Below are 27,703 nucleotides of genomic sequence, written 5' to 3' on the forward strand. Positions count from 1 at the left end.
CTATAAATAAAGGCATTGAGCCAGAGGGAGGAGAGGTTGAAGCTATACATTTTCTTTGGGTAAATGCTGCAGGAATTAGGACTCCCATTTAGAACCTTGTGAGGAGAGATTGTCTTTGCTTGATTCTACTTGGAAGTGGGTGAGCTTTGTCAAAGTAGAGGAAAACCCTTGATGGACCCTGGGAGGAACTTGCACAACACCAAGGCCAGGTTGTAAGAGTTTCTTTGTTTCGTTATTAATACAAACTGGTTCATTTTTCTCAATAGCTTGTGTTAATGAGTTATTTCATGTGTTCCTTGGCCTGCATGTTGAATATATGTTTTATTATATGAGATGCAAGTGCTTGGTAATTGTTTGATTGTTTGTGGTTGCAGGAATTGATGTGAAGGAGGAGCTCATCCGGATCGGCAAGGACGGACTACAACAACAGCGTTTTGGAATAAGGTAAGCCTAAACACTTGTAGTTTTCATGTTTTAAAAGATGTATTTAGAGAAAGATTGCTCCATTTTGTCTTGTTTGTCGCTAGAGAGTTTAGACTCCTAGGGAGGTCAGTTGTGTCCGCACAAACGACTTTTTCCGCCACGACAAGATCAACGCCTTAGAATTCAGCCTCTTCGAGGGGGCAACCTCCTTTACATTACATAAATGAACAATTCTTGGATGATTCAAATGACAAAACCTCCTTTCTATATATAGGAGTCTAAGGAGTCACAATATAATCCAGCTGACCTAACAATAATAATATAAAGCCACAAAAATAACAATAGAGGGATTCTATGGGCACAATAATAACAATATGGGGGCAATAGGGGCACAACAATATTAATAAGGGGTATAACTACAATAATGGGGTAATCACTAGTATTATAGGGACCCAACAGAAGCTTAACATTCCTCCACAAGGAAAATATATGCTTGCATGTAAAGATAAAGGGAATGCTAGGGGGGTAATTTGATGCAAAGCAAGGTTGAATTATACCTCCCTAAATGCACATCATGAGACTGTGTTTAAGATTCGTCATTTTGAAGCTGCGAGACGACTATAGTGTAAGCAAAAGAGAGAAGTTAAACATATTGTGGGTTGAGAAGAGGGCCAAGAAGGCCCTTTCTGGTTCTTCCTCTTTTAGATTGGAGACACAAGATTTAAGAGTGTTTATAAGGTAGCAGTAAAGATGAGATGGATTGTCAAGCATATGTTGGCAGGGGTGTTGTTGGACTGTCACAGTGGAAAAAATGATCTAATGGATAAAATGAATGCCTGCTTCCAAAGAAAATTTCAATGTTGAGGAGCAACTTGGGAGGGGTAGTTGATGGTTCCCTAAGCTAGGTCAAGTGCTTGCAATGGATTAAAGATCAACTTTTGTTGCAAAGTCTCATGAGGAATATGATTATGCAATAAATGCACATGAAAAATTGGAAGTCAAAGTCTAGGACTCATTACAAAGAAGCAGTTCAAACAATCACCACTAAGTTTTGAATGGGATCTAAAATTTGACTTTCTCAAAATTGAATGAAGTTGGAACCACTTTGAAACAACCCGAAACAATTAATGTTAATATTAAAAATTTAAGTAAAATTTGACATTATCCTTATCTTTCCTTTTCAAAAAGGAAAGATAAGGAGAATACCAACTTTTAATTTAACTTTAAAAATTAAATATTACCATTAATTACTAGGGTTAGGTTTTGTAGGGACCTAGGGTTAAGATATTTTTTTTCCTTTTAGTTATTTTTTTATTAAAAAAATAATATTTGGTGGCCATTAGCTATATTGCACTACATTCATCAAAATTGGTCAGTTTAGTAGAGAACTAATCACTTTGGTGTTTTAAGGTCAGTTCATTATAAGACCAACCTTAGCCAATTTGAACCACCAAACTATACTAGTACAACTCTAAAACCATTGGGACCAACGAATTCCACTAGTTGTAGGCTAGTTCCAATAAGAGTGTGCCCTTCTCATCTTCCTCTCAAGTTGTTTTGTTGGATCCTCTCAGGAATGGTGATGTGGAGAGTGCCATAAACTGTTGGACCGTTGTGAGCACCTAAGATCGTAAGTAGTTAAGCCTTGACAAATATAAATTTGCAAGGAACTAGTACAAACATCCCAAAACATATTTAGTGAGGACGTTCATGCAAGGAACTATTACAGACCTCCCAAGATACTTAGTGAGGACGTGCATCACCAAAAAGAATAAGAAAAAATTATCCACCCTCAAAACCCCTGCCCGAAACATTGAAGTGTGATGCAAAACAAATTGTTGGTAGGCTATTAATGCTACTAACAATCATTCCCTCTCCAATTTCACAAGAAGTTCCTACTCAAGCTACCTTCTCCACTATGGTTATAGTAAGTTCTTGAAACTATGTGAAATATAAGAAATTAAAAGTTCCTTGGAATCTCTACCAATATTAGGGATCTTGACTTCTCTGCATGCCCCAACTATTTTGGGTTGATTGATCAGTTAACTAGATGATTACTATGTTTGACTAAAGTCCCACTTCTTAAATGACCTTCCACTAGTTCCTCCAAAAGTTAGAACTACTTTAACTGACAGCGACTTGAGATAATTGACTTTTTTTGGTACAAATTAGCAATCACATATACAGAACCAAACTCTAACTCCTCCAAATCAAATTTAGTGAGTCAATTAGGTGACACAAGCCATGTCACACAAGTTAACATCATCCAAGTTGTTTGTTGATGTGGAAATTCAAGTTTTTCCAATTTAATCAAGGAAAATTCAAATTGAGAATTTCTTGTTGTATTTTTCAGCACATAGTTCACTGGAATGTCTTACTTTCACTATGAACTTGGCATAGTTCACATTTTAAGTTCATAAGGTTTTGGGCTGATGTGGTTCTATGTGTCGTGTATATAAAGAATAGGTGTCCTTCTCTTGCTATTAGAAACAAGGCCCCCTATGAAATGTGGTATGACCACATTCCTTCGGTGAGGCATCTCAAGGTTTTTGGTTCCTCCTGTTATGCCTTCATACCTAAGGAAAAGATAAAAAAATTAGTGCAAGGAGTCACAAATGTATCTTCTTTGGGTACTCATACCTCCAAAGCATACCATCTCTATGATGAAATGAATAAGAAGTTTATAATATCTAGATATGTGATCTTTCTTTAGTCTTCCAAGATTGACAATGTTGTTGAGTGGAAGCTTAATTGTTTGGATAGATTCGAACATGAAAAGTATTTTCAAGAGTTTGGTAGTGAGATTCCACATCTCCTTCTCTTAGCTCTATACTTGCTATTAAGAGCCTTGAAGAAATCAGGTTGAAGGAAATTCCTTCCCCTTCTTTGTCAAGAAAGAGCTAAGAGATTACTAGCAGCAGGTAGCCAAATCTGACAAGCAGTGAGGGTACATGCAAATTAGAAAGCAAGGATTAATGCAAAGGAGTGTACTGACTGTATACATATCATCAAACATCTTCCATCCCACTTAGGATGCCTTGCATCATGCCTGGTTAGTCAAAAGATCATGTTGGTCACAACCTTCATCGCTTAAATAAACAAGTGGTAATACTGTTCATTTTCTAAGCTATGTAATAAATAAGTGAAATAGAGCAAGAAACATAGAGGAAACACATGGAATGACTTTCAGTTCTTGCAACCATGCATGTCATTAAAGATAGAATGATACGACAATGATAATCAAACTTTTAAGCTACAGTAAGAGGTGTATTTCAAAAGACGTGCTTTGTTTTCCATACCTAGCCTCTAAAAAGTTATGCATTAGATGGAGTCTTCATGCAGTCTCCGTATTCTATCATACCTTAGGTTCCTTGGTCTACATATTTTTCTCCTCATCTCATTGAGAGTCATCTATCATGTCATCCTTCTTCGTGGCCCCTGAGAGACATAATTGTGTAGTTTCAGTGGGCAGTGACTATTGTGGGATGAGGCCCTCGGAGGACAAATTTACACAGTTTTAGGATGCAAGGCACTGCTATGGGCTGAGGCCCTGGTAGGACACAACTACTCAATTTCAACATGCAATGTAGACTGGGTAATTAATGGACAAAACTGCACAGTTTCTAGAGACAGTAGTCTTGGTTGAGGGATGGACACTGGAGGAAACCACTGTGTAGTTTTGAATGCTAAGAGAGGTTGGGATTTCTACGCATTGCATGGTTCCAACATGCAAGGGAAAATCTTGAGTGTTACATATGTGAAGTGCATAGTTTAGGAAAGTTGGATGAGGTCAGGTTGCTAAGGATACTCCGAAATTTGGCTAAGTGTGGGATTAGTGGAATTGATGTGAACAATGATAAGACTTGACTACGATTACACACTTGAAAAATTAGTGATACAACATAGACCATCTAGAACATATAACACATACTTCACTTAATGCAACAACCTTTGTGGCAGCTTATGGAAAGTACGGCTCCGATGATACACTTTGGGAGGATAAAGGCGACACTTGTGTAAGAGTGTGCGAAATGAGTGTGAAACATGTCTATGTTGTGAGGACAACCCATTCCCATAAAGATTTCCCCTTGAAGCAAAACAAACCTCCCTTTGCATGATAATTGATAACCCTCATGCCCAAAGATGACACATTCTATGTAAAGATAAAAGCATGAGTGACTCTTAAGATCGAAAAGGGGAGCTTGAGATCATAAAATTACCAATAAGTGACTAAGGAATGATTGATCACAATGTCCATAGTAGGCTCTGAAATTTAAGTGCAAGCCAAAATTTTGGAGGGTGTTGCAGCCGCTACAACAGAGCCTTCACCTTCTTGCTATCTTCTTTTTCAACTAGTGTCTTGAATTCTACAAACTTGGGGAATGTCTTGTGTTTCTTCCACATGAAGAAGATCCAACACTTCCGTGAGAAGTCATCAATAAAAATGACAAAATATTTGTGTCTGACAGTGTAGGTTGTCGCGAAAGGTCCATAAACATCATAGTGGATCCTTTCTAGGACTACATGTGCTTTGTTGTCCCACTCATGGAATGTTGATTTTATGTACTTCCGCAACATACATCCTTTGCATACATCCTACTGCTTAAGTTTCTTTTAGGGAGGCGAGTGGTTATTTGTCGTATAATGTTCGAGGTATCATGATGTAAATGACCACGTATTTTGTGTCAAATTTCATCAACGTTGCGACCTACGCTTCTCTACCTTAGTGCTTAATGCAACACAATCTTCCACATCTAGCTTATACAAGTTCTTCACATGAACCCCGATCTGCTTCACCTGTCCCGTGGCTATGTGTCTCATGAACGATTTTCCATTGTTGAATATCACTTCAAAACCATGGTAAACCAACCACTTGGTGAATGCTAGTAGACGAACCCCTAATCCTTTACCTTTACCTTTTTTACTAGTGCCTCGTATTAAAAATTTAAAGACAAAATATTGCTTTACTCTTAAAAAATTGTCTTAAAATCCCCCTCCATGTAGCAGTTTTGAATGCAATGATATACAAGTTGCCTCTAATCGTATCAGCAAATATGAAAGGGACAGAAGAGGAATTTATGTCCGAAAAATCTTGTGAGTAAAAGTTGTCTTGTTCTTCTTAGTCGACTAACTCCACAAAACAAAGAGCCCACCAAATTGTTGTCTTTATATAAGATAATGTGAATGGTAAGTAAAATAACAACATCGGTATAGGCGCAAGACAGTAGTTGCCTACAAGTTGGAGGACTTAGGGTGCACTGTGACAGTCAATTTTGCAGTTGTTAGATAATATTGTCTTAAATTGATATGTTTGTGTCTTAATTGTTAATTGTATTAAATAGGTTTCATGTAAAGTGGCCATTGTCTTAAATATAAAGTTTTGTCTTAAAATATTTTTCTTTCGAACTATTTTTGTCTTAAATATATAGTTTTGTCTTAAAATAATTTTGTCTTAAAATAATTTTGTCTTAAATTGTTTTTGTCTTAAATATAAAATTTTGTCTTTAAATATTTGTCTCAAAGTAATTTTGTCTTAAATATAAAGTTTTGTCTCAAAATATTTTCTTCTTAAATTATTTTCGTCTTAAATATAAAGTTTTGTCTTAAAATATTTTTGTCTCAATTTTGTTTTAAAATATTTTTGTCTTAAACTATTTTTGTTTTAAATATAATGTTTTGTCTTAAAATATTTTTGTTTCACATAAAATTTCTTTTGTGTTAAAAAAATGTCTTAAAAGTGCCCTTGATGTAGTAGTGTGAAAGATTTTTGTTTTAAATATAATATTCTGTCTTAAAATATTTTTGTCTCACAAAAAATTTCTTTTGTGTTAAAAAAATGTCTTAAAAATGCCCTTGATGTAGTAGTGTGAATAAAGCCTTACATGGAGAAAAGCTCGGAGAAGAAGAACAAGCTGTGAATCAAATCATTGCTATGATCAATAACTTAACCAAGGAACTGAATTGGGAGTTACTAAGACCCGAATCATTGCTATGATCAATAACTTAACCAAGGAACTGAATTGGGAGTTACTAAGACCCGACAACGGTGTTCCCATCTCTTACAAGAATGTTGCTTTTTACATTTGCCAGAGTTTTTCATTACGGTTACAAATACAGAGATGGATTCAGTGTTGCCAGCATTGAAATAAAGAATTTGGCGAGGAGAACCGTTGTTGAAACTGTGCCTTTGTAACCACACCTGAAATGTACAATAAGTTTCTAGGTTTTTGATTTCGCTACCTAGACCTCGAGGTTGCCTGCGGAGTTATATATTAGAGATTTATTATGATGTTGCGACATATTTTCCTAAATCAACTTTGTTGATTTGATCTTAGAGGAATCTTGACATTTCTTAAAGGAAATGATTTTATTGTAAATATTGTATTTTTTTAGAAGAGTCTAGATAATGATTTCTTAAGTAATGTAATCAGATTTGTATGAGTTTGTAAGGTTGAAAGAGATCTTATAGAGAACCTAGGAATAGGGTATATCTCAAAGTGAGATTCTAAAGTAATTTAAACATATATACTGGATATGATTCCAACATTAGGTGTATTCTCATTTTATTTATTATAAATTTCCAATGGATGGGGATCAACCTTCTAATGTTAAATACTTGTAGAGGAAAATGGACCAAATTCTCTATATTTTTGTGAAATTATTAACAATTATTTTATATGTTTTGAAATGTTTTTTATATATGTCCGATGGGTAAAAAAAGATACCCAACACCATGCCCTTTGCAACTCCGAGTGCATATGCTAGTTCAAAATTATAATTGAATTTGTAAGGATTTTGTTTCAAGGTCAATTATTTGGTCAAACAATAGTTATCTTAACTTGCACTGAACTTTGACAATTTTACACATTAATATATTCCATGTACATTTCGCAGGACCTTCATTATTATGCCAAAAGGTGTTTTCTTTGTGAGCTTGGGGTGAGCTAGCACTATCCACCCCAGCCAATAAGAAGATTTCATTTTTGTCGTTCAAGCAAATTAAAATATGACACTTGATCAATTGATATCTCACTCTCACATCTGAACTATCCAATTGATACTTGACACCTCATCTGACATCTAAAGTTGGCTCTTTCAACGTGTTTCTGCACTACATAGACCTGTTTGCGTAGAGAAGGAATCCCGTGGTAGCCACGGTGGTTTCATGGTGGTTTCAGAGTGTTGATGAACTTGAAGAACATCTTAACCTTCCCCTCCTTCAACCAATGCATTCTTCATCCTAACCTTTAGCCAGCGTCACCTTGTTTCTGACATCAGCACCTCATCGAGGAGGGTTCAACACTAAAGTCCCTGAAGCTACAAGAGTTTCCAATTGAAGATATCTTGGTGAAAAAGATTTTATCCCCTAAAATTTTCTCAATTGAGCTGAAGGATTCAATTCATTAGCGCAACACACCTGGGACAAAGGAATCCATGATGACACCCAGCCAATTCCAAAGGCAAGAATCTCACTCTCAATCTCAAAAGAGTAAATATGTTGACAACTTCTATGCATTGCCAGATGTTTGATCTCAATTTGAAGCCTATAATCAGCTGCAAGCTAGCACTATGGCATTTAGTGAGAAGCCCCTAATTCCTGAGATTCTTTCTCTCAGTTCTCAGTCTGATGGAAAAAATTCTTTGCTAGAAGCTCTACTGGGCTTTAGATTCAATGTTAGAGAATTTGAAATGGGAATGTGAAGGTCGTTGATGCCACGAGTGGTGCACAACCGTTCGGTTGTAGAACTCTGCTGCCAGTTTCAGGATGAGGATTTTGATTACTATGAAGCTCCAATTACATTGTCTTCTATTATTGCTAATTCCATCATAAGAAAAATAGATGAGCACGTGAAGAAAATCGGAGATGTAGTCTCTACAAAGCCTATTGTGATGTGAGCAGAGTATGCCTACTACCCAAATTTGACAATCATTGATACCCTTGGATCCATTTTCAAGGAAAATAAGGGTGAACCAAAAAGTACACTGGATGATATCTTAGCTACGGTAAAGGCATTGGCGGCACCCACCCACCATTTACTTTTATTCCTTCAACAAAGTAGTGTGGAGTGGTGCTCTTTAGTTTCGTTGGACACAATTCATGCAGTTGATCCTACTTTGAGGCATACGATTGTTGTTGTTTTTAAATTTGAACTTGCAATTGAGCACACAAGAATTGAAGACTCTTCTGATTTTGAGAGAAGAATCTTTGCTAGGGTTGGAGGCTTTATTTCTTTTCATGTTGCTTTGAGGCGGATCTATGACCATTTCATCCAAAATTTGACAAAGAAATGCAAGGAGCTTGTGAGGCATCATTTTTATAGAATACAACATGGGAAACATATTTTTTTTCTTTTGAGCATCAAACACAAGATACACGTTCAATTGTTTACTCCAATGTTTACCTTTCTGAATATCTAGGATGTCCCAAAGAAGATGAATTGGATGAGGGACATGGGAACATGTCACTTCTAGGGCACCTGCAAGCAACACCAAACAGAGGGTCTGATTCAAGAGATCCACTTAGAGAGAGTCAAATGACTATCCCTAAGACACCTTCGCTAGATCAACCAAGTAGTGAGATTGGTGCAGTAAAGAAAAAGGAAAATGGAATTGCGAGTGGGCGTATTGGAGTTGAATTGGGAGGGCGAAAGATGAAAATGCCATTGTTATCTAATTTTCGTGTAGGTCAAAACAGGGAGCCTACATTCCAACTCGAATTTTTATTTGGGAACAACAACTCTTCATCAGCATACACTGTGTTGGAGGTACTACACACATAGGATCTTCATCAGTGGCACATGTGGACACTTAGTTAGAGCATGGGACTACATGCAAGATCCTTTCTGCATGATTTACTCCCTGATTTTCTCCTTCTTTAACTCTGAAACTGGCTAGTTTTTCTGCATGATTTACTCCTTGATTTTCTCCTTCTTTAACTCCGCAACTCGCTAGATCTTCTGCATGATTTACTCCATGATTTTCTCCTCCTTTCACTCTGCAACTGGCTAGTTTTCTCCAAAACTTGTTGTAGGTGTTGAGTCCTCTCATTGATCACCACTATGGTGCATTACCTTGGGATCTTCGCCTAGTAATTCTATATCATGAGCATTGTAACCTATTTTCTAATGAATCATTCTTTTTGTTCTTTTGATTTTATTTTAGTGTTTTTCTCTCTGCAAAGCTGTGTGTTCAACCTTTACTAGCTAGATTCATTTGTGCAAGTTTTCTAACACATTTACATGGTATCAGAGACCACATGTTGCTAGATAAAAGGCGCACCAGTACTTTATTTTTTAGGCATTACAGCTTGGAGATTGAAGATCGACAAAAAAATGGAGTTTCCTAGAGCTTCGATCCTAACACCGTACAACTATCACGAATGGAAGGACAAAATGGCTCGATACCTTCGCCAGAAAGGGTTGTACAGGATTACCATGGCTACGGAAGTGGAACCCACTTCAGCCATAGAGAAATCCAAGTACCTCAACCGCATGGATGAGGCCCATGGATCCATATGCATGCGCATCTCCCCAAAGTTGTAGTTTCATCTATCTACCTGTAATACTCGCAATGAGATTTGGAAAAGTGTTGAAGAACTCTACGAGAAACAGGATGAGATGAAAGGACATCTACTTGAAGTGGAGCTGCTGGCATTGGATCCATGGAACTATGATAGAATTCAAGACTTCTTCACCAAATATAATGATTTATTGTTGCAACTCAAGGGTTGTGGAATTGACAAATCCAAGGAGGAGAGTCGCCAAGTTCTCTCTATTATGTCAAAGGTCGGACCATAATACTCTGTCTTCGTGTCTACATTTCATTCAGTAAGGCTTGCAACAAGTAAATCCTACACTATGCCTTCTCTCAAAGAGTTCATGGAGTCCCTTACTTTTGAGCAAGATAAACTCATTGGCATGGGGAAAATCAAACATCCAAAAGTGCATGCACTTGCTGTGCATGATGGCAGCCATAATAAAAATCACAGATCTGATTCAAAGAAAAATCAATAGCGAAAAGACAAGGGAAAAGCACATTCCCATCTGAAGAAGGAAGGGTACATCAAGACCTTCAATGACTCCTCTGGCTCCAGAAATGAGAAAGGGAAGAAAGGAGACAAATGGACCTACTGTCACTGAGGATTCCATCCAGAATCCTCGTGCATGAAGAAACAAATTTACCAAATGGCAGAAATCCTTCAGAAGGACAACCTTGGGGACCACATCCCTCAGGGTGCCAAGAAGAAAGCTGAGGATTCGTCACACGGGAAAGGTAACAATTTTCATGCTTTAGTTGCAATTAATTCTTCCCCTAATGCATGTATTATAGATTCTGGTGCATCACATAATATGGCTACTGGGAAGGAAGTCTATTCCTCTTTGGATGCATGCAAAGGACATCCCATCCTCATGGGAGATGACTCACCTATTGAGGTCACCGGAAAAGGTAGAGTGGAACTTTTACACGGATGCTTTGAAGATGTGCTTCATGTTCCAAAACTTTTGGTAAACCTGCTTTCAGTTTATTAGATCACTCATTCTAGCACTAGAAAGAGAGTGGAATTCACTCGAGATGTAGTGAACATATATGACCTACATAGAAGCTCCAAAATTGCAACCGGTGAGGTAAGCAATGGAGTCAGATTGTATACATCTTCTGAATTTATTGAATCTGAATCCTCCTTATTGCTTACACATGCTGATGATAGTAGTAGGCTTTGGCACGAGAGGTTTGGTCACTTAAATTACAGGTATATGCAACAGCTAAGCAAGCATGAGATGGTGGAAGGCTTACCAAATATCAATTTCTCCAAAGGAGTTTGTGAAGGGTTTGTCCTTGGCAAACATCCTAGAGAAAATTTTGACACCAGCAAGACTCACAGAGCATCCTCTCCTCTAGATCTGATTCATAATGATCTCACGGGGCCTTTTCCTCATCCTTCCATCAAAAAAGCAAGGCATGTGCTTACATTTATTGATGACTTCTCATGGTATACTTGGGTGTATCTTCTCAGGGACAAATCTGAAGTTTTTGCGCACTTCGAAGATTTCAAAGCACCAGTTGAGACATAGTCAGAGAGAAAGATCAAAGCCCTCCATACAGAAAATGGGGGGGGATATGTTAGCATAGCACTTCAAAACCTTTGCCTTGAGTCCGACATACAGTTACAACACACAGTTCCATACACTCCACAGCAGAATGGAGTTACTGAGAGAAAGATCTGATCTCTCAAAGAGATGGCTTCCTGCATGTTGCATGCTAAGTCACTGCCTCATAAACTATGGGCTGAAGCACTTAATTGTGCTAACTACATCCAAAATAGATCTCCTCATAGGTCTATCAAGGAACCGACCCCCTTTGAGGCTTGGAGTGGCACCAAAACCGGAGGTCACCCACTTCTATGTTTTCAGCTCCCGAGCATGGGCCAGGATCCCCTCTGAAAAGAGGAATGCTCTTGATCCACAGAGCATTGAGTGCATATTTGTTGGATACCCTAATGGTGTGAAGGGATACCGACTCCTAATTTCCTCTACGGACAAACTCATCATTGAACGAAGTGTCAAATTTGAGGAAAATCTATCACATGTACCTCAATTGCCGCATGCAGACACCTTTTATCTACCTCGTGTCCGAGATGATGACTCAGTACACTCAGATACAGATACAGAGCATGCAGATGCCGAGGTAGAGCATGCAGATGTAGAGACAGAGCTTTTAGATACAAATCTAGTACATGCATATGATGATCCACATCCAAGCCCAGATCAGGCTTCCAGCAGTGAATCAACTTCCCCTCTCATAAATCAGAGAACAAGGAGCTTACGTGAGATCTATGCACAAGACCACCCAGCTGCTAGAAATGGTCTTGTGGGGGATAATTATAATCTGCGGAGGACTAGTTCAGAGTTTATTGATCCTCCTCTTGCCCTCACTACCACTGAACCAATGCCATCCTGGCATTGTCATTTGGTTCAGTCTTCTAATCCGCAGCCTTATGCTAAGGCTGTTGGGCATCCCTCTTGGGAGTCCGCCATGGAGGAGGAGTATAACTCCCTCCTCAAGAACCAGACCTGGGATCTGGTCCCCCTTCTTGCAAGAAGGAAACTTGTCCGATGCAAATGGGTCTACAGGACCAAGAGTGCTGTAGATGGGCAAATCACCAGACAAAAAGCCAGGCTAGTAGCCAAAGGCTTCCAACAAGTGCATGGCATTGATTATGACAAGACCTTTGCTCCAGTAGCAAAGATGGATTCCATACACCTTGCACTTGCCATTACGGCTGCCCAAGGATGGGAAGTACATCAGATGGATGTGAAGAATGCCTTTCTTCACAGAGACCTATCAGAGGAGATCTACATGGAGCAGCCACATGGTTTCATTCAGGATTCATCTTTGGTCTACAAATTGAAGAAATATCTCTACGACCTTAAGCAAGCCCCGAGAGCTTGGTATGCGAAGAAGGATTCTTTTCTCTTATCACAAAACTTTGAAAGATGTAAGTCTGATCCAAATGTTTACATGCTCAGGACACATGATTCTATTCTTATCTTAGTTTTGTATGTGGATGATCTCCTGATCATCGGCAGCTCGGATTCAGTCATTGCTGCAGTCAAGAGGGCCTTGCATGATAGGTTCTTGATGATGGGCATGGGTCCATTACACTTCTTTCTTGGTCTTGAGATCATCCAAGATGCCACAAGCATCAAAATCTCTCAGACTAAGTATACACGGGATCTCCTTGAGAAATTTCACATGACTGACTGCAAGTGAGCACCAACTCCTTTTCTGTCTGGCGTCTACCTTGAGGATGGAGGTGACACTCCATTATTTGATATTACTCTCTACCGACAACTAGTGGCGATCTTATTGTACGTCACCCACTCCAGACCAAATCTCTTATATGCGGTAGGGGCAGTTTCTAGATACATGGAGGAGCCGCATGAACTACACTAGAATACTGCCAAGCACATCCTTTGATATGTGTAGAGCACCATCACCTTCAGGATTCACTATGCAGTAGGCAGTGCATTGAATCTCCTTGGCTTCACAAATTCTGATTGGGCAGGAGACAACATTGATCGCAAGTCCACCTCTCGATATTCACTCAGTCTAGGGTTTGGCCCTATCTGTTGGTCGAGCAAGAAGCAGGTTGCTATTGCTCTTTCTTCAACTGAGGCCGAGTATAGAGGAGTAGTCAACATCACCATTCAGGCTTTGTGGCTACATCACTTCCTCACTGAGTTGGGCATCTAGTTCCACCAACTCACTGCCATCTGGTGTGACAACCAGAGCACTCTCAAATTTTTTAGGGATCCAATACAGCGGCAATGGACGAAGCACATAGAGATCCATATGGACTACATCAAAGAATTACTACATGATCAGGTCATTGAGTTGCAGTTCTGTCCATCAGCAGAACAGACTGTAGACATCTTCACCAAGACTTTCACTGAGTAGAAGTTTTGCTGTCTGCGCGAGCATATTGGAGTGAAGGACACAGTTGCTTGGAAACTATCTTTTCTTCCTCTTTTCTTCTGAGTACATTGTATTTTGAGGGGGGGGGGGGGGGGGGGGGTTTCCCATGAGGTTTTCCCTCTTTCCTCAATTTTAGTACAAGTTGCACTGTATTTTGGGTGACCTTTGGCCTTAGTTGCCAGGGCCCATTTTCTATTATTCCCCATAGTGGTGTTTAGGGGGGCTGTTGGAGGTACTACACACCTAGGACCTTCATCACTGGCACATGTGGACAGTTAGTTAGAGCATGGGACTACATGCAAGATCCTTTCTCCATGATTTACTCCCTAATTTTCTCCTTCTTTAACTCCACAACTGGCTACTTTTTCTGCATGATTTACTCCCTGATTTGCTCCTTATTTAACTCCGAAAATCACTAGTTCTTCTGCATGATTTACTCCATGACTTGCTCCTCCTTTCACTCCGCAACTGGATAGTTCTCTCTGAAACTTGTTGTAGGTGTTGAGTCCTCTCATTGATCACCACTATGGTTCATTACCTTGGGATCTTCACCCAGTAATGCTATATCATGAGCATTGTAACCTATTTTCTAATGAACCATTCTTTTTGTTCTTTTGATTTTCTTTTAGTGTTTTTTCTCTGCAAAGCTGTATGTTCAACCTTTACTAGCTAGATTCATCTATGCAGGTTTTCTAACACATTTACACACTGAAGTTTGTTCTTGAGCTGCCTAGTGTTTTCAAAGTATTTGTGAAGCCCTCATAGAACATGTGTGCCACCCGCTCTGAATGATGGCTTCCTGAGTCTTTGTCGAGACAAATTAGTAGTGGCACTTAGAGTGGAGGTATTTACGATGATTGATGAAATGTTTATGGATATGTTGTTTGCACTTGGTGTTGTGGACCTTCTTAGGAATGAATGCCAAGTCACGCAAAAGTGTGCGAAGACTTTTCAATATTACTTGAATGAATTTAGGAATCTTTCTCATGCACTTTAAGTTGGAAGGTTGTTGGAACTTTGGAATGAGAAAGGGGAGACACATTGTTTGAATAAATAGTAGGTGGAACATGGTTCTAATCAAAGATAATATCCATTGGTAGTGAGGATCAGGGTAGTTGATAAGTAGATTGGAAAAGGTTTGATATTTAATGGAAGTGAGGATTAGGAGTAAAATTGATAAAGGAATGGACAAGACTTGATATCCAATGGAAGTGAGAATTAGGGTTGAGTTGATAAAGATATAAGCAATACCAAACAAGGGATCACAATGACAGAATAGAAATATCATGTTGGCCCTCTCATAGTTTCAATTTATTTAATGCATCACATGGGAGACACATCATCATTATTGTTATTTAACAGTGGTGAGTTATTTAGTTATTTATCAAACATATGGCGTTTGGTAGGGATTAACAAATAAATTTACATTAAAGAAAAGATTGCAGAACAAAAATTCTAGGTGGGTTTGTTGGGAATGGGCCAATGTTTACAACTGTTGTGATGGAGCTTGTTCAGTTCATTTTCCCACTGCTAAAAAAGGTTGTGGTATACATTATAGATTCTACAAGAGAGAGAATATAATATTTGGCCATCATCTCTCCACCACATGGGATATTGTACAAGATGGGATGAACTCATCAGTAAAGTCATATTTCCATCTATATATGAAATTAAGAAAAAGTACTTCGACCATCTCATGATGCAATGTTAAATCAATAATGAAACATTAGGGATATATATATATATATATGAAAAAAAATATATCAGGAAATTAGGAGCTGGTATAATTTGGAAACCAATGATAACTTTAATATATGCTCCATCCAAGTTTTATCCAATTCACATTACATATCATATATACCATGTCAAAAGAATGTCTAGGCCATTATCAAATTTTAATTTTTTCCTCTGTAATTAGTCTTATTTTTGTCATTTTTTATATTCCTATAATGTCAACGCCTAATGTTTTCAACAAAACAAATTGCTAATAGGGAACTCTTGCAAGAGGTTACGTATCATGAAGGGTTTTGAAGAAATTGGCCTAGATATTTGGGCAAACCTTTCTTTTGATCAATTTCATCCGTGCAACGAACTTATAGTTATGGATCTAAAAACTTCAAGATGACTTACTTTAATGGCTTAGAACTCCAAGGGCCATGAAGAAATGTAAAAACAAGAACTAGATGTGGAGCATGACCTGTTCCTAAGTCATTATTGGGTTTGACATAGGTATAGATGGAGGGACGTGGAGTAGCCAATGAATGAAGTAGATTATGTTTCTTTTCGTTCTTAGACTTCCTTATTTATCTTGGGCTTCAAGGCTTGCCCAACGAGTCAACAATGTTGTTGCTCAGCTTATCATACATCCTCTTAACTGGGCTTGGAAATTCATTGTTGGTACTAAATCTTTGGAGGAATGAAGGGAAAGTGACTTGGATTTTTTGACATCGGCATGCATAGGTCAAGAAGTAGGTCATGTATATCTGGAAGGAAATTAATAGTGAGATAATTAAAATTAGAACAATGTTTGTTTTGTTGTTTTATTAGCAGTTGAAATACCTGGGACCAAAAATAGGCGAATGGTTTGATGAGACATTATGTAGATTGAAATCTATCACTAAACAACTCTGGAGAGTATAGGTCTAGCTCTTTTAGCAAGAGAAATGGACTTATCGAAGGTCAGAATCATCAAAATTCAAGTTGAGCAATTCTGGGGCTATTTACTTTTGAAATATGGAGGGATGAAGTGTAAAAGCCATTTGAATATTATAAGAGAAATATTTTCTCTCGGTGTCTTTTCAGTTCTTATATTGGATACTTTCGTATTATGGTTTGGGATGAATCTATTTTCATCCACCAAATGACATCTGTCCTATTTTGTGGAAGTTGTTGCTACATCATCGTTCATGCTCGGTGAACTCTAGAGACTTTGGTAATTTTATTTCATTGAACTATGAGTTTGATAAAACTCAATATGTAAATATGCATCTTGAAGTGTGGCTTTATATATTATTACATAGATTTCAATGTTTCTATATAACCGATGTTGGTTTTTCTGAAGAGAGGTGTTTGGATGTTATTTTTGTTTATCATTTCTGTTGCAAACATGTGAATTGTGTCCATTGAAATTGTTTGGTAGTATAATGTTTCTTGTGTATGGCTCATGTCATAATGGCCCTAGGAATAAGAGAAATTAAATATCTATTGGAAATATTTTTATTGGTCATGCATTTGTGTGCTTTGTTAAGTGTTACAATCCACTTGCATTGAAATGATTCTATGAAGATTTCTTTAGCTAGATTGCAAAAAGATCATGGGTGAGGGCTTGATAGAGTTGAGTGACATGGTATTTATTGTAAATTCCATAGATAGCTAGCTATATATTGTGTGCTTTTTTATATGGAAATCTTGGAATCATTCAGAGTGTGTTGTTCTCTTTTGGACTAATTGAGAATTATAGTGTGCGCAAATTTTTTTTTGAAAAGAAAACGCTAATCAATGAGATGGATTCAGATTGCAACTTTTTTCCTTGTTTTGATTTGTACACTTAATTCAAGTTCACTGTTATATGCTGATGACATTTTTGTTTGATGTATTTCAACTAGGAGTGTTTACTATCTATATTTTTGGAATGGAATGATTAAGGAATGAATTGGTTCTTATCACTTACTATGCTTCTTTTGATTAAAAGTAAGGTAGAATTATGTTCTTTTAACTCTACTGCATCCTCTATCCCTTTTGGCCAGTAAATCCTTTCAAGATCAATGTTGCTTTGATGGTCTTATATTCTTCTCTAACATTGATTATTGTTTGCTGTAATAGTTGTCTGTGATGGGATGTAGGGGTGGGGAATTAGAAGTGGAAAACGAGTAATTAATATGTTGCTTTCCCTTTCTCATTCTTGTTGCTGTGGGTATCATGTATGATTGAATGGGAGGTTGATGAATTAAGTGCCATGGAGCTTGTTTTTTTCCTTTGTTCCTTCTTGTTGCTGTGAATTGCATCTATGATGGATTTGGAAATTGTGTAGATGACTAGTTTTTTTCCACCGTTGGTGCTATGATTGCATGTAAAGTTGGGGAGTTGTTCATGGAAAAATGTCAAGAAATGAAAGGTAATAATTGTATCCTTGTTTTTCTATTTATTTCTCATCTTATTTTCAAGTGGAGGTGGCATTTTGTGAGTGGTACCATAGAGTACAAAAATTACTCAACAAAAAAAAAAAAAGTAAAATTTAAAATTGATTTTATAAACTATGAATGTGATTTGATAATCAACAAAATCTTAACATTATGTTACAAAATGAGAATAATAATTTAAGAGTAATTTTAAAAATTATAATTTAAAAGTGATTCTATAATCAATTTTAAAAGTGATTTTATAATCAATGAAAAGTTGATATTTAACTATTGAGTAATTTTTTTTTATATAATTAAATAGATTATTTGATTTCTTTAATAATTAAATAAATTTAAATTTTAAAAATATTCTTTCATGTAATTTTTCTGGATTAATCACAATGAGCAATTTTGGGTGGACTTTTCAAACCAATAATGTGGTTCATCATCTATACATAATGATTTTATAATCATTTTTGAAATGTTAATGTTATGGTTTCAATATGAAAATCATAACATTTAAACATATTAATTAAAAAAAACAAGCATGTTTTGTGGATATATCCTCTCAGCACCACCCATCAATAGAGACTCAACCAAAGCATAGTCTATTAGGAAAGAGTTTTGGGATGGTTATAAAGGAACACATAATGAAGTGATGCTAATGTGAGTATTAAGCAATTTTAATGAAAAAATAAAAAATGCATAGTGTTAGGAGATTTTATACCTAAGGTTATTGATGAGGGAATAAAATTATTAACCCTTGACAACACATAAAAAAAAAAAAACAACCAATAGAGCAACGAGATTAAAATAATATTTTTAAGTTGGACTAAATTAATAAGAGAACATTAATACAATTATTTTTTAGTCATTAATTATAAATATTTTATTAGAAAAATAATAATAAGTTTTTATACTATAAAATAATACAATTTAAACTGTTAATATTATGATTGAGTATAGAAATCATTATCATTAAATAGTTAGTGGTTGGATTATTTTTTTTTAATTGAATAGGTTAGTTGAAGTTTCTTAAATATTTTTATTAATTAAATTTAGTTTTGATAACCCAAATTTAAATAATAGAAAAAAAACCATTAATTTTTCAATCTAAATTTTCTCTAAAACATTATACAAAATCTAAGTTTATAATTTATTAATTTTCCATGCATTTGGTTGTGAATATTATGTTTCCATGAACAAGGAACACCACACAACATAAATGACATCAGGGGTTATGCCACGAAATTGTTTCTTCAAACTAAGAGTACAAAATATAATAGTGTGCACCATAATATTTGGAGATAGATATAATTGAATAAGTGCCTCATTTCTTACTTGTTAAATATGATGAACCATGTGTGGATTCCACGAGAGCCATCTTGACTAATGTTTCAATCATTTTGCAAAGGAATATTTTATATAAATGACATATGCATCCAACAACCTTTTCACATAGATGCTAAAGTAAACTTTCTTAGTAGGCACACCTTTGTCCCGATCCTAGAGCTTTTCACAAGTGCTTTCACAAAAGTGGTTGTCCCTATCTTAGAGCTTTTCACAAGTGTTTTCATAACCAATCATAGAGCTTTTCACACTTGTGCTTTCACAAATGTCATTGTCCTGATCATAGAGATTTTCACTAGTGCTTTTACAACATTTGCCCATACAACGATTCTATCTCTAGTCTGATTTTTGCTCATCTTAACAACAACTTGCTGATCATAGAGCTTTTCACAAGTGCTTTCACAAAAGTGGTTGTACCGATCTTAGAGCTTTTCACAAGTGTTTTCACAACCAATCATAGAGCTTTTCACACTTGTGCTTTCACAAATGTCATTGTCCCCATCATAGAGCTTTTCACAAGTGCTTTCACAACATTCGCAGATACAACTATTCTATCTCTAGTTTGATTTTTGCTCATCTTAACAACAACTTGCTGATAAAAGTAGTTTGGCCCCTTTAGCTGATAGATACTTCATAATTTCCATGTTCAAATTTTATTTCATGCCATTTCAAACACCCAAAGAAATTGAACTTCTTTGCTATGTACCTTGTCCCTGCAAGGATTACTATTGTCCTGGGATATTTATGTTAATTTAACTTCATGTTAGTTTCTTTACAAGATATATACAAACTAACTTCTTGAATTTCACTTCTTGCTCTATTCTTTAGAAGATATATACAAATTCAAATTTCAATTGTATTTCATCCTCCATATATTTTTTTGACTTTTTCTTCTACAATGATCTACTACTTCTCCTTTGGACATTCCTTTGCCCCTCTTGGTACAATTGCTAGTTGAATCTTGTAAAAGCGTTTTCGATATTTTCTTTTAACTTTTTCCTCCACAATCTCCCTACTTGTCAAAAATCCTAGTCTTCTGACATGGTCATCGTCTTCTTTCAAGTTGATGCTCGTGCAGCGAATGCTGCACTTCTGAGGTTAACGTAAACAAATGGATCAATTGGCGGATGACTTTTCGGTAACTTCGAATTATGGTAGAAAACATATCCATCAAGCAAATTAAGCCTGAGAAATTTCGCTAAATGTACAGTAGGAAATACAGGAGCTATGATTACTTCCTTTTGATCAATTTTTTACATCATCATTTTGCATTTTTTTTAAATAATATCAATATTATTACATACAATTAAATGTTATATAATATTTTTTAATTAATTTATTGTGAAAAAATGTTTTCAAAATTGAAATTATTAATAATGTTAGATAGTTATTTTTTATAAAATATTTTAAAGTATTTATTATAATATATATGAATTAATAGTTGAAATTTATCTTTAAAATAATTATGTTTTTTTTTAAATTTCATATGATTTTTGGACATATGGTATTGATAATTCATGATATTGAGTAATGTAATTATAATAAAACTCATTTACAAATTAAAAATTTTAATAATAAAATGGGTTAAAATTTTATGGTTAACAATTTTTTTCCATTTTTAAATGTATATATATTTAATTCATTTTATTATTAATAATAATAATTTAAAATAAAATTTAGTTTTTAAATTTTTCAACTTTATCAAAATGAAATATGTAAATGTAATAAGTGTTTTAAATTATACTAGGAGTAAGTAGATGAAAAGAAAAAAATTGAAATGATAAAGATATATCTGTAATTTTAATAAAACTTATAAAAAATGTTATATATATATATAATTGGGGTCATGTGAGTGCTGCATAGTAAACTTTTCCACCTGCCTGTTGTGAAATACAGTAATTTATTGTATTTACTAGAGTGAATAATGAATTGCATGTGAAGTTGGACACTTAGTTGTTAGTTTAAATGAGAGTGAATAGTGAATTGCATGTGAAGTTAGACACTTAGTCGTTAGTTTAAATTATTTCTAGGTAATTAGTTAATTAATTCTAGAAACTTAGAGTGCTGGATAATTTTTAAAATTTCTTAATAAATGGTAAAAACTATTTAATAACGAAAGAGAAAATTATGCCTTCATTCCTATTCATTCTATCATGATATGAGAGCAATAGCTGAATCCCACCATCTAGAGACCTAAGAGAGAGTCGTAACTCAGCAGTCAAGTGTGAAGCTATCTACACATTGTCAAAGAGCAAAGCCACCGCCATACTGACCTATTCACCGCTAAAGCCATCGCTAGGGAAGTCCAGCATGAGGCAGCATCGTGAGACCGCAGATCTGCCATGAGTTATGAAGCTATCTACACATTGTCAAAGAGCAAAGCCACTGCCATAGTGAACTATTCGCCGCTAAAGCCATCTCTAGGGAAGTCCACCATGAGCCAGCATCGTGAGACCGCAGATCTGCCATGACTTATAGCCGAGCCAATTGTTGTATCGGCCATAATCTCTCTTCGCTTCTGCTCTTTGAGAGATCAAATCACTTGGAAGCAAACTAGGGAAAGAAGCGCACGTGAGACTCCCAGACGAACTAGACTAGAAATAGCTCAGGTTGCCAAACCATAGCTAACGAGGTGATGAGCACGTTCCCTATTTCGTGAAGGCTATTAATTTGTTAGTGAAGGTTATTTATTGTTCATGGATTTTTTTGTTTAAAGTGACTTTTTAATTAGCTAATTTCTTTGTTTCTAATGAGCGTGTTTAAAGATTTTTTTTTTTAAAATGTTCTTTTAATTATTGTGTTAAAATTATATATCTATATATATATATATATTGTTTTTCTAATTAAAAGTTCCATGAAAATTGGAAAAAGTAATTTAAGGTTTGAAAAAGGAAAATTAATATTTTTTTTTGAAAATTATTTTAAAAATTATTTTGCAGATTTGGCTATTTTAAAGGTGAAAACTGATTTGGCTATTGGGTGTTTGAAACTATGGTTGAAATCTCAGTTAAGGTTTAATTAAATTAAAAATTAAATTTATATTACAAAAGTCAATCATGATTTTAGCCAATTTTAATTAAATTAAAAATTAAATTTATATTACCAAAGTCAATCATCCCTTCCGCGTGAGAACTCATTGAGTCTCATATTGATTGAGACCAACTATCTAATGTGGGTGAAAAATACAAACTCCGGATCATGATCGGCATTGCCGGAGAATATTGATCCTCATGGAACTATAATGGATCGAAATTTTTAAAATTTTGAACGTGTTAACCTGTTGAATGGCATAGTAGATAGATTTTGAGATGTATAAGCTGATTCTGATGTATAACAGAAGTCTGGATAAGGGTTTATGTGGACAATGTAACGTTGACTATGTAATGGTCTTTTATCTAATGATTTCATTCACCTGTTTTTCTTTCTTGGAAAAATTGGTAAGGATTTATGTTTAAATGTGGATTATTGCGTTTAAAGGTAGTTATCTTAATTTACATCAAACTTGGCAATTTTACACCGGACATTGCTATTGCATACTCTAAAGTTGTTTTTTCTAACATAATTCATGATGTAATATTGATAATTATAAATTTAAAATTTCCATAATAAAACGATAAAATGATAGATAGACATTTCTATATTGAACTTAAGTAGATCTACCGCCATTGTCTTTAAATTTATAATATATCTCTATATTCAGACTACGTAGATGTACCGCCGTTGTCTTTAAATTTATAATATATTTGTTGATTTATCGACGTCAATGATTGATTCTCCACAGAATATTTGAGAATATGCTTCGTCTGATTATATTATGAACAACAACGATTTATAAGAGTGCGAAGGGTTACAAGTAAATTTGTATGGAAAATGAAATTAATTTTCAATATTGGAGCTCCTGATCTGGTAAGGTAACGTGGCGGGTTTCATTACTGGCTTGGAACAACACATCGGTAAGAAGCGTTCGCTTCATTATCTTCTTTCACCGGATAGATCAAGGGATTCTCAGATATTCTGCAATCAGGGATCCATTTCAACGACATAGTAAATAGAATATAAACTAGCAAAATAAATTTAGGTATGTTGATGACGTTTAGTTCTGGACGAATTGATGAATGATGCAGACGCAGACGCAAAGGAGGTCAAAAGGGTCGCCATTGTTGCGGGATGGTGCATCCAAGACGACGAAAATGCGAGGCCATCGATGAGTCAAGTGCTGCAAATATTGGAAGGTAATGTAGACGTGCCCCCTCTCCCACCAATTCCCCTCTCTCTACAAACATTTGCGTTAAAACCCGACAGTCTGGTGCTTTTTTTCTGGGACAAAGATACTTCTGCACATGTACATGCACGCAGCAACGACAACAACGATAATCCCTCGAATGAGCTCTAGAACCTTCACAGAGTCTTGTATGTTTACTTTCCCTTTTATCTAAGTATTTTACGCAAGTCTAAAGGATAATAGAATCATTTTCAACCATAAAAATCATTTTACGGTGGACGAGCCCTGAAAAGTTGAAAACCCTAATGACATTCTGGATAAAACGAGTTCAACAGTGCGTCAATATATTTCCATAATTGTTTGATAACAATTTGTAGATACAAACAGCTTTATAATTATGCGATTTAATTTGTATCTCATTAATAATTTAGCTAGTTTATGGATTTGATTTTATTTATTTTTAGTATATTATAAAATAATATTACATTTTAATCATGCATTTTTTAAAATTGTTTTAATATAATAGTTATCTAAATTACAATTTTTTGAAATATTATACAATATTGTAGAATTGAAATGCTTTAGAATATGAAGCACAAGAATAAAAGCAAAAATCAAACAATTTAGTTGCTCTTATTGGAATAACCCAGTTTAACAACATTGTAAATAAAATATAAATACAAAAATAGTTTTAGTTATATTGATAATTTAGTTCTAGAGCTAAGTTATTTTTATATTAATAGTATTTTTTTGCAATATTTTAAAATATTAAGTACAAAATCAAAATAAAAGAAAAAATAATTAAATAACTCTTGACGGACAATTTTAAAAGCATTTTAAATAGAATATAAATTGGCAAAATAATTTTAAGTATATTGATCACGTCTAGTTTCAGACATATTTTTATTAGAATTGCATTTTTTTTTGGAATATTTTAGAATTGGAGTATTTAAAATATAAAGTACAAGAGAAATTGGAAAATCAAACAATTAAATTGGTCATGTAGTGACAGTTTATTTTAACAATATTGTAAATATACTATAAATTGGCAAAATAGTATTGGGCATAGTGATAGATTTTAGTTCAAAACTATTCTTTATGTCCATTGTAATTTTTGCAGTATTTTAAAATATAAAATACAGGAGATCAAACAATTAATTTGTTCGATCTATTCATGTCCTTCAAATTCCAAGAGTATTAAAAGATTTAAAAAAAATAAGTTCATAATAAATTTATATATATATTTTTTAATTTATGAAATTTTTATTTTTGTGATGAGATAGAAATGTATTTTTATTGTAAAACATGAAAACATATAAATAAAATGTAAATTTCTAGTAAATTTTTATAAAGGGATTTAATGAAAGTGAAGAAATAATTGTTAGAAAAAAGTATTTATATTCATATATATTTAAAAAAACATTTAAAAATTTACATTTAGTTGGATCGTAACTTTCATAAGACATTTGTTGCCGATTACTTTTAATGACAACAATTCAAAGTTCCCTACGGAAAAATGGATCCATAGGGTTTCTAGTGAAGCATAAGGAAGACATTATAACCAATTATCACTAATTGGGCATTGATATTAATATATCATACTATTAATCAATGCAAGATTCCAATTACTTGCTAGTTTTCTTTAAAAAAATCTTCTTTAAATTCCTTTATTTTATTTGATAATATTATAAATATGAATTATAAATATTTTGAATTTTAACTTTAATATAAATACATAATATAAGGAAAAATATTTTTTAATTTTTTAATTTTTAATCATAAGTATAAAAATATCATTTATTAAATTTTTTGAAAAAATATATTTTTGATTATTATTTTTATTTAATATAATATGATCTTTCTTCGGTAAATTAATAATAATAAAAAATATATATTTAATTTTAAATTTAAGATTTGTTATTTTTTAATTATTTTAAATTTAGTTTAATTTTTGTTATTCAATTATACTATTTATAAAACAATATGGGAATACTCAATGTGGCACAAGTGTTGTGAGATTCTATTGAGTTAAATAAATATTTAGATTTAGATTTAAAGAAAAACACAAATTGGATTGAAATAGTTTTTAAAATAAAATAAATTTGTATTTATATTTTATTAATTAAAAATAAAAATGAATGTTAATTGAATATATTATTAATAATAATAATGTATATTATTCCTTATCTGGGTGTGTAGGGTAATGGGAGCCAGATGGAATAAGGGAAGGGCAGGTTGAAGGAGGGAAAAACAGCTGGAGAATGGAGACAAAAAATAGGAGACGACTAGGGCATCTAAAAACTGTAGGGATATGATGGAGGACATTAAATGGAGGGGAAGTGGGTGCCTTGACCGAGGATTTAACACAAAGGAAGGTGAGGAGGACATGGAAAAGAGACAAGTGGAGGGCGCCTCGATAATGAGAATAGGTAGGTTGTTGAGTAGTTGGGAAAGAAGGGTGGCAAGGAAACAAGGGGAATGTAAGAAATTGACTAAGGGAGAATGAGCGGACAAAAAAGCTAGTGAGAGCCCAGAGAAGGGGTGCGACGACCAGAAACTGGAATTTGTTTGCTATGTAACTAAAGCTACACTTTGTGTTGATATGGTAACAATGTTGCGCAATTGGAGGAGAGTTTGGAAAATAAGGAGAGAGGTGATGAATGAAATAGGAATATGATGGTTCTGTGTTAAGAAAAGAATGTATGGTCTCTTAGCAGTCGAAAGAAATGAAAAATTCCATGAATTCAAGTATAATTACCTATTAATATTGCATGGGTCTCACTTGATAGTATTGCTCGAACGGTGGGGGGTGGGGAAAGAGCCCTGTGAGGGGCTTGGATGGTCCTGGATTAAAATAATACTGTCTAGTTTCTCAGCCGTGGAAAGTAATTGAAAATTTTGTGTATGGAAGTATAATTTCCTGTTCATAGTGTCTCGGTATAACTGTATGCTATTCTTGGATGGGTGGGGTGGAAAATACGAGACGTGTGAGATGCTTGGAAGGAAGCCAGAACTTGGGGTGAAAATAAGGATGCATGTCATTAGGAATAGCTGTAGAACTAAACCCAAAAAAGGCGTTGAGGCCTCTATGAGATTTTGGTGGAGCTGTTGCCTCTTGGAACAGGAAGGGGAGAGAGTAAGGAACCAGAATTGGCAAAAAATCCTGGTGAGGATAGTCTGGCATCGGGTGGGATACTCACGCCACTGGGACAAAAGAAAGGTCAAGTGGGTTAGGGAAGGGACAATTGTAGACCAAAAGGGATTTTGAAGGTCTAAGGAAGAGAAATCAGTGAGGAAATTGGTTCGTGACGACATTCTAGGGAAACTCCAACATTGAAATGCTAAGAGGGGGTCCATCCCTGTGGCAGAATGGCTAAAAAAACTCATCTCCCCTAAAGTCGGTAACTTAACCCCTAGGCCGCTAGATCATAAGAGTGGAAGGGGAAACCTGTGGAGAACCCGAGGACTAGGAATCAGGGGGGCATAGAGCTGAGGCAGGAGGAAATAACTGAGTGGTTGCAATACGGGGGTAACATGGTGACTGAGAAGAAAACCAGAAGCGATAATGTTGAAACTCAGATAAAAAAGGAATGGAAGATTAACATTATTACTTGTTTTAATGATTTATTACTGGTTCACATTACATGTAGTATTAATTTGGGTGCTCTCTAGTCTTTGAAGCTTCGGCAACCGAAATAGGTAAGGCTACAGGAGTGTAGGAATCGTAGGAAATGAAAGTAGGAAAAGATGGTAAAAGAAGGAGGGTAATTGGGATGAAAAGTTGGCAGAAGAGGAGGAAAGAAGGCATAACAAAAAATGAAGGGCTCGGAGGCATTAGTGAGAAAACCACAAAGAAAAGGGGAAGAAGAGTGGGAGAGGAGAGCATGTAGAATTTAATGCATGCCTACCATGTAGGGACCCCAGCAGAAGTAAAGGCAGTAATAACAACATGGGAAGCAGAGTTAAACGCCAATGTGGAAAATGAAGAAATCCCAATAGTAGCTTGGGAGCCAATAATTAATGACCTGGGCCATACTCGAGGTCACCAAGCTCTGTTTACACAGACCATAAAGAAATACTGGCTAATGAAAAACCTTATGGCCAGGGAAATGAT

At 35.1% G+C, this 27,703-nt stretch overlaps 2 pseudogenes; both read left to right on the top strand.

Moving 5' to 3' along the window:
* LOC149190342 ((+)-alpha-pinene synthase, chloroplastic-like) overlaps positions 1-6,616 on the top strand; it is a 110,313-nt pseudogene extending 103,697 nt beyond the window's left edge.
* A 1,244-nt stretch (positions 6,617-7,860) lies between these two features.
* On the top strand, positions 7,861-23,603 carry LOC149190344 (dynamin-related protein 5A pseudogene; annotated as a pseudogene).
* The last annotated feature ends 4,100 nt before the right edge of the window (positions 23,604-27,703 follow it).

The sequence above is a fragment of the Pinus tabuliformis genome, chromosome 3_1, assembly GCF_031772625.1.
Source record: "Pinus tabuliformis cultivar Carrire ecotype Pingquan chromosome 3_1, CPIR1, whole genome shotgun sequence".
NCBI classification, from domain to species: Eukaryota; Viridiplantae; Streptophyta; class Pinopsida; order Pinales; family Pinaceae; genus Pinus; species Pinus tabuliformis.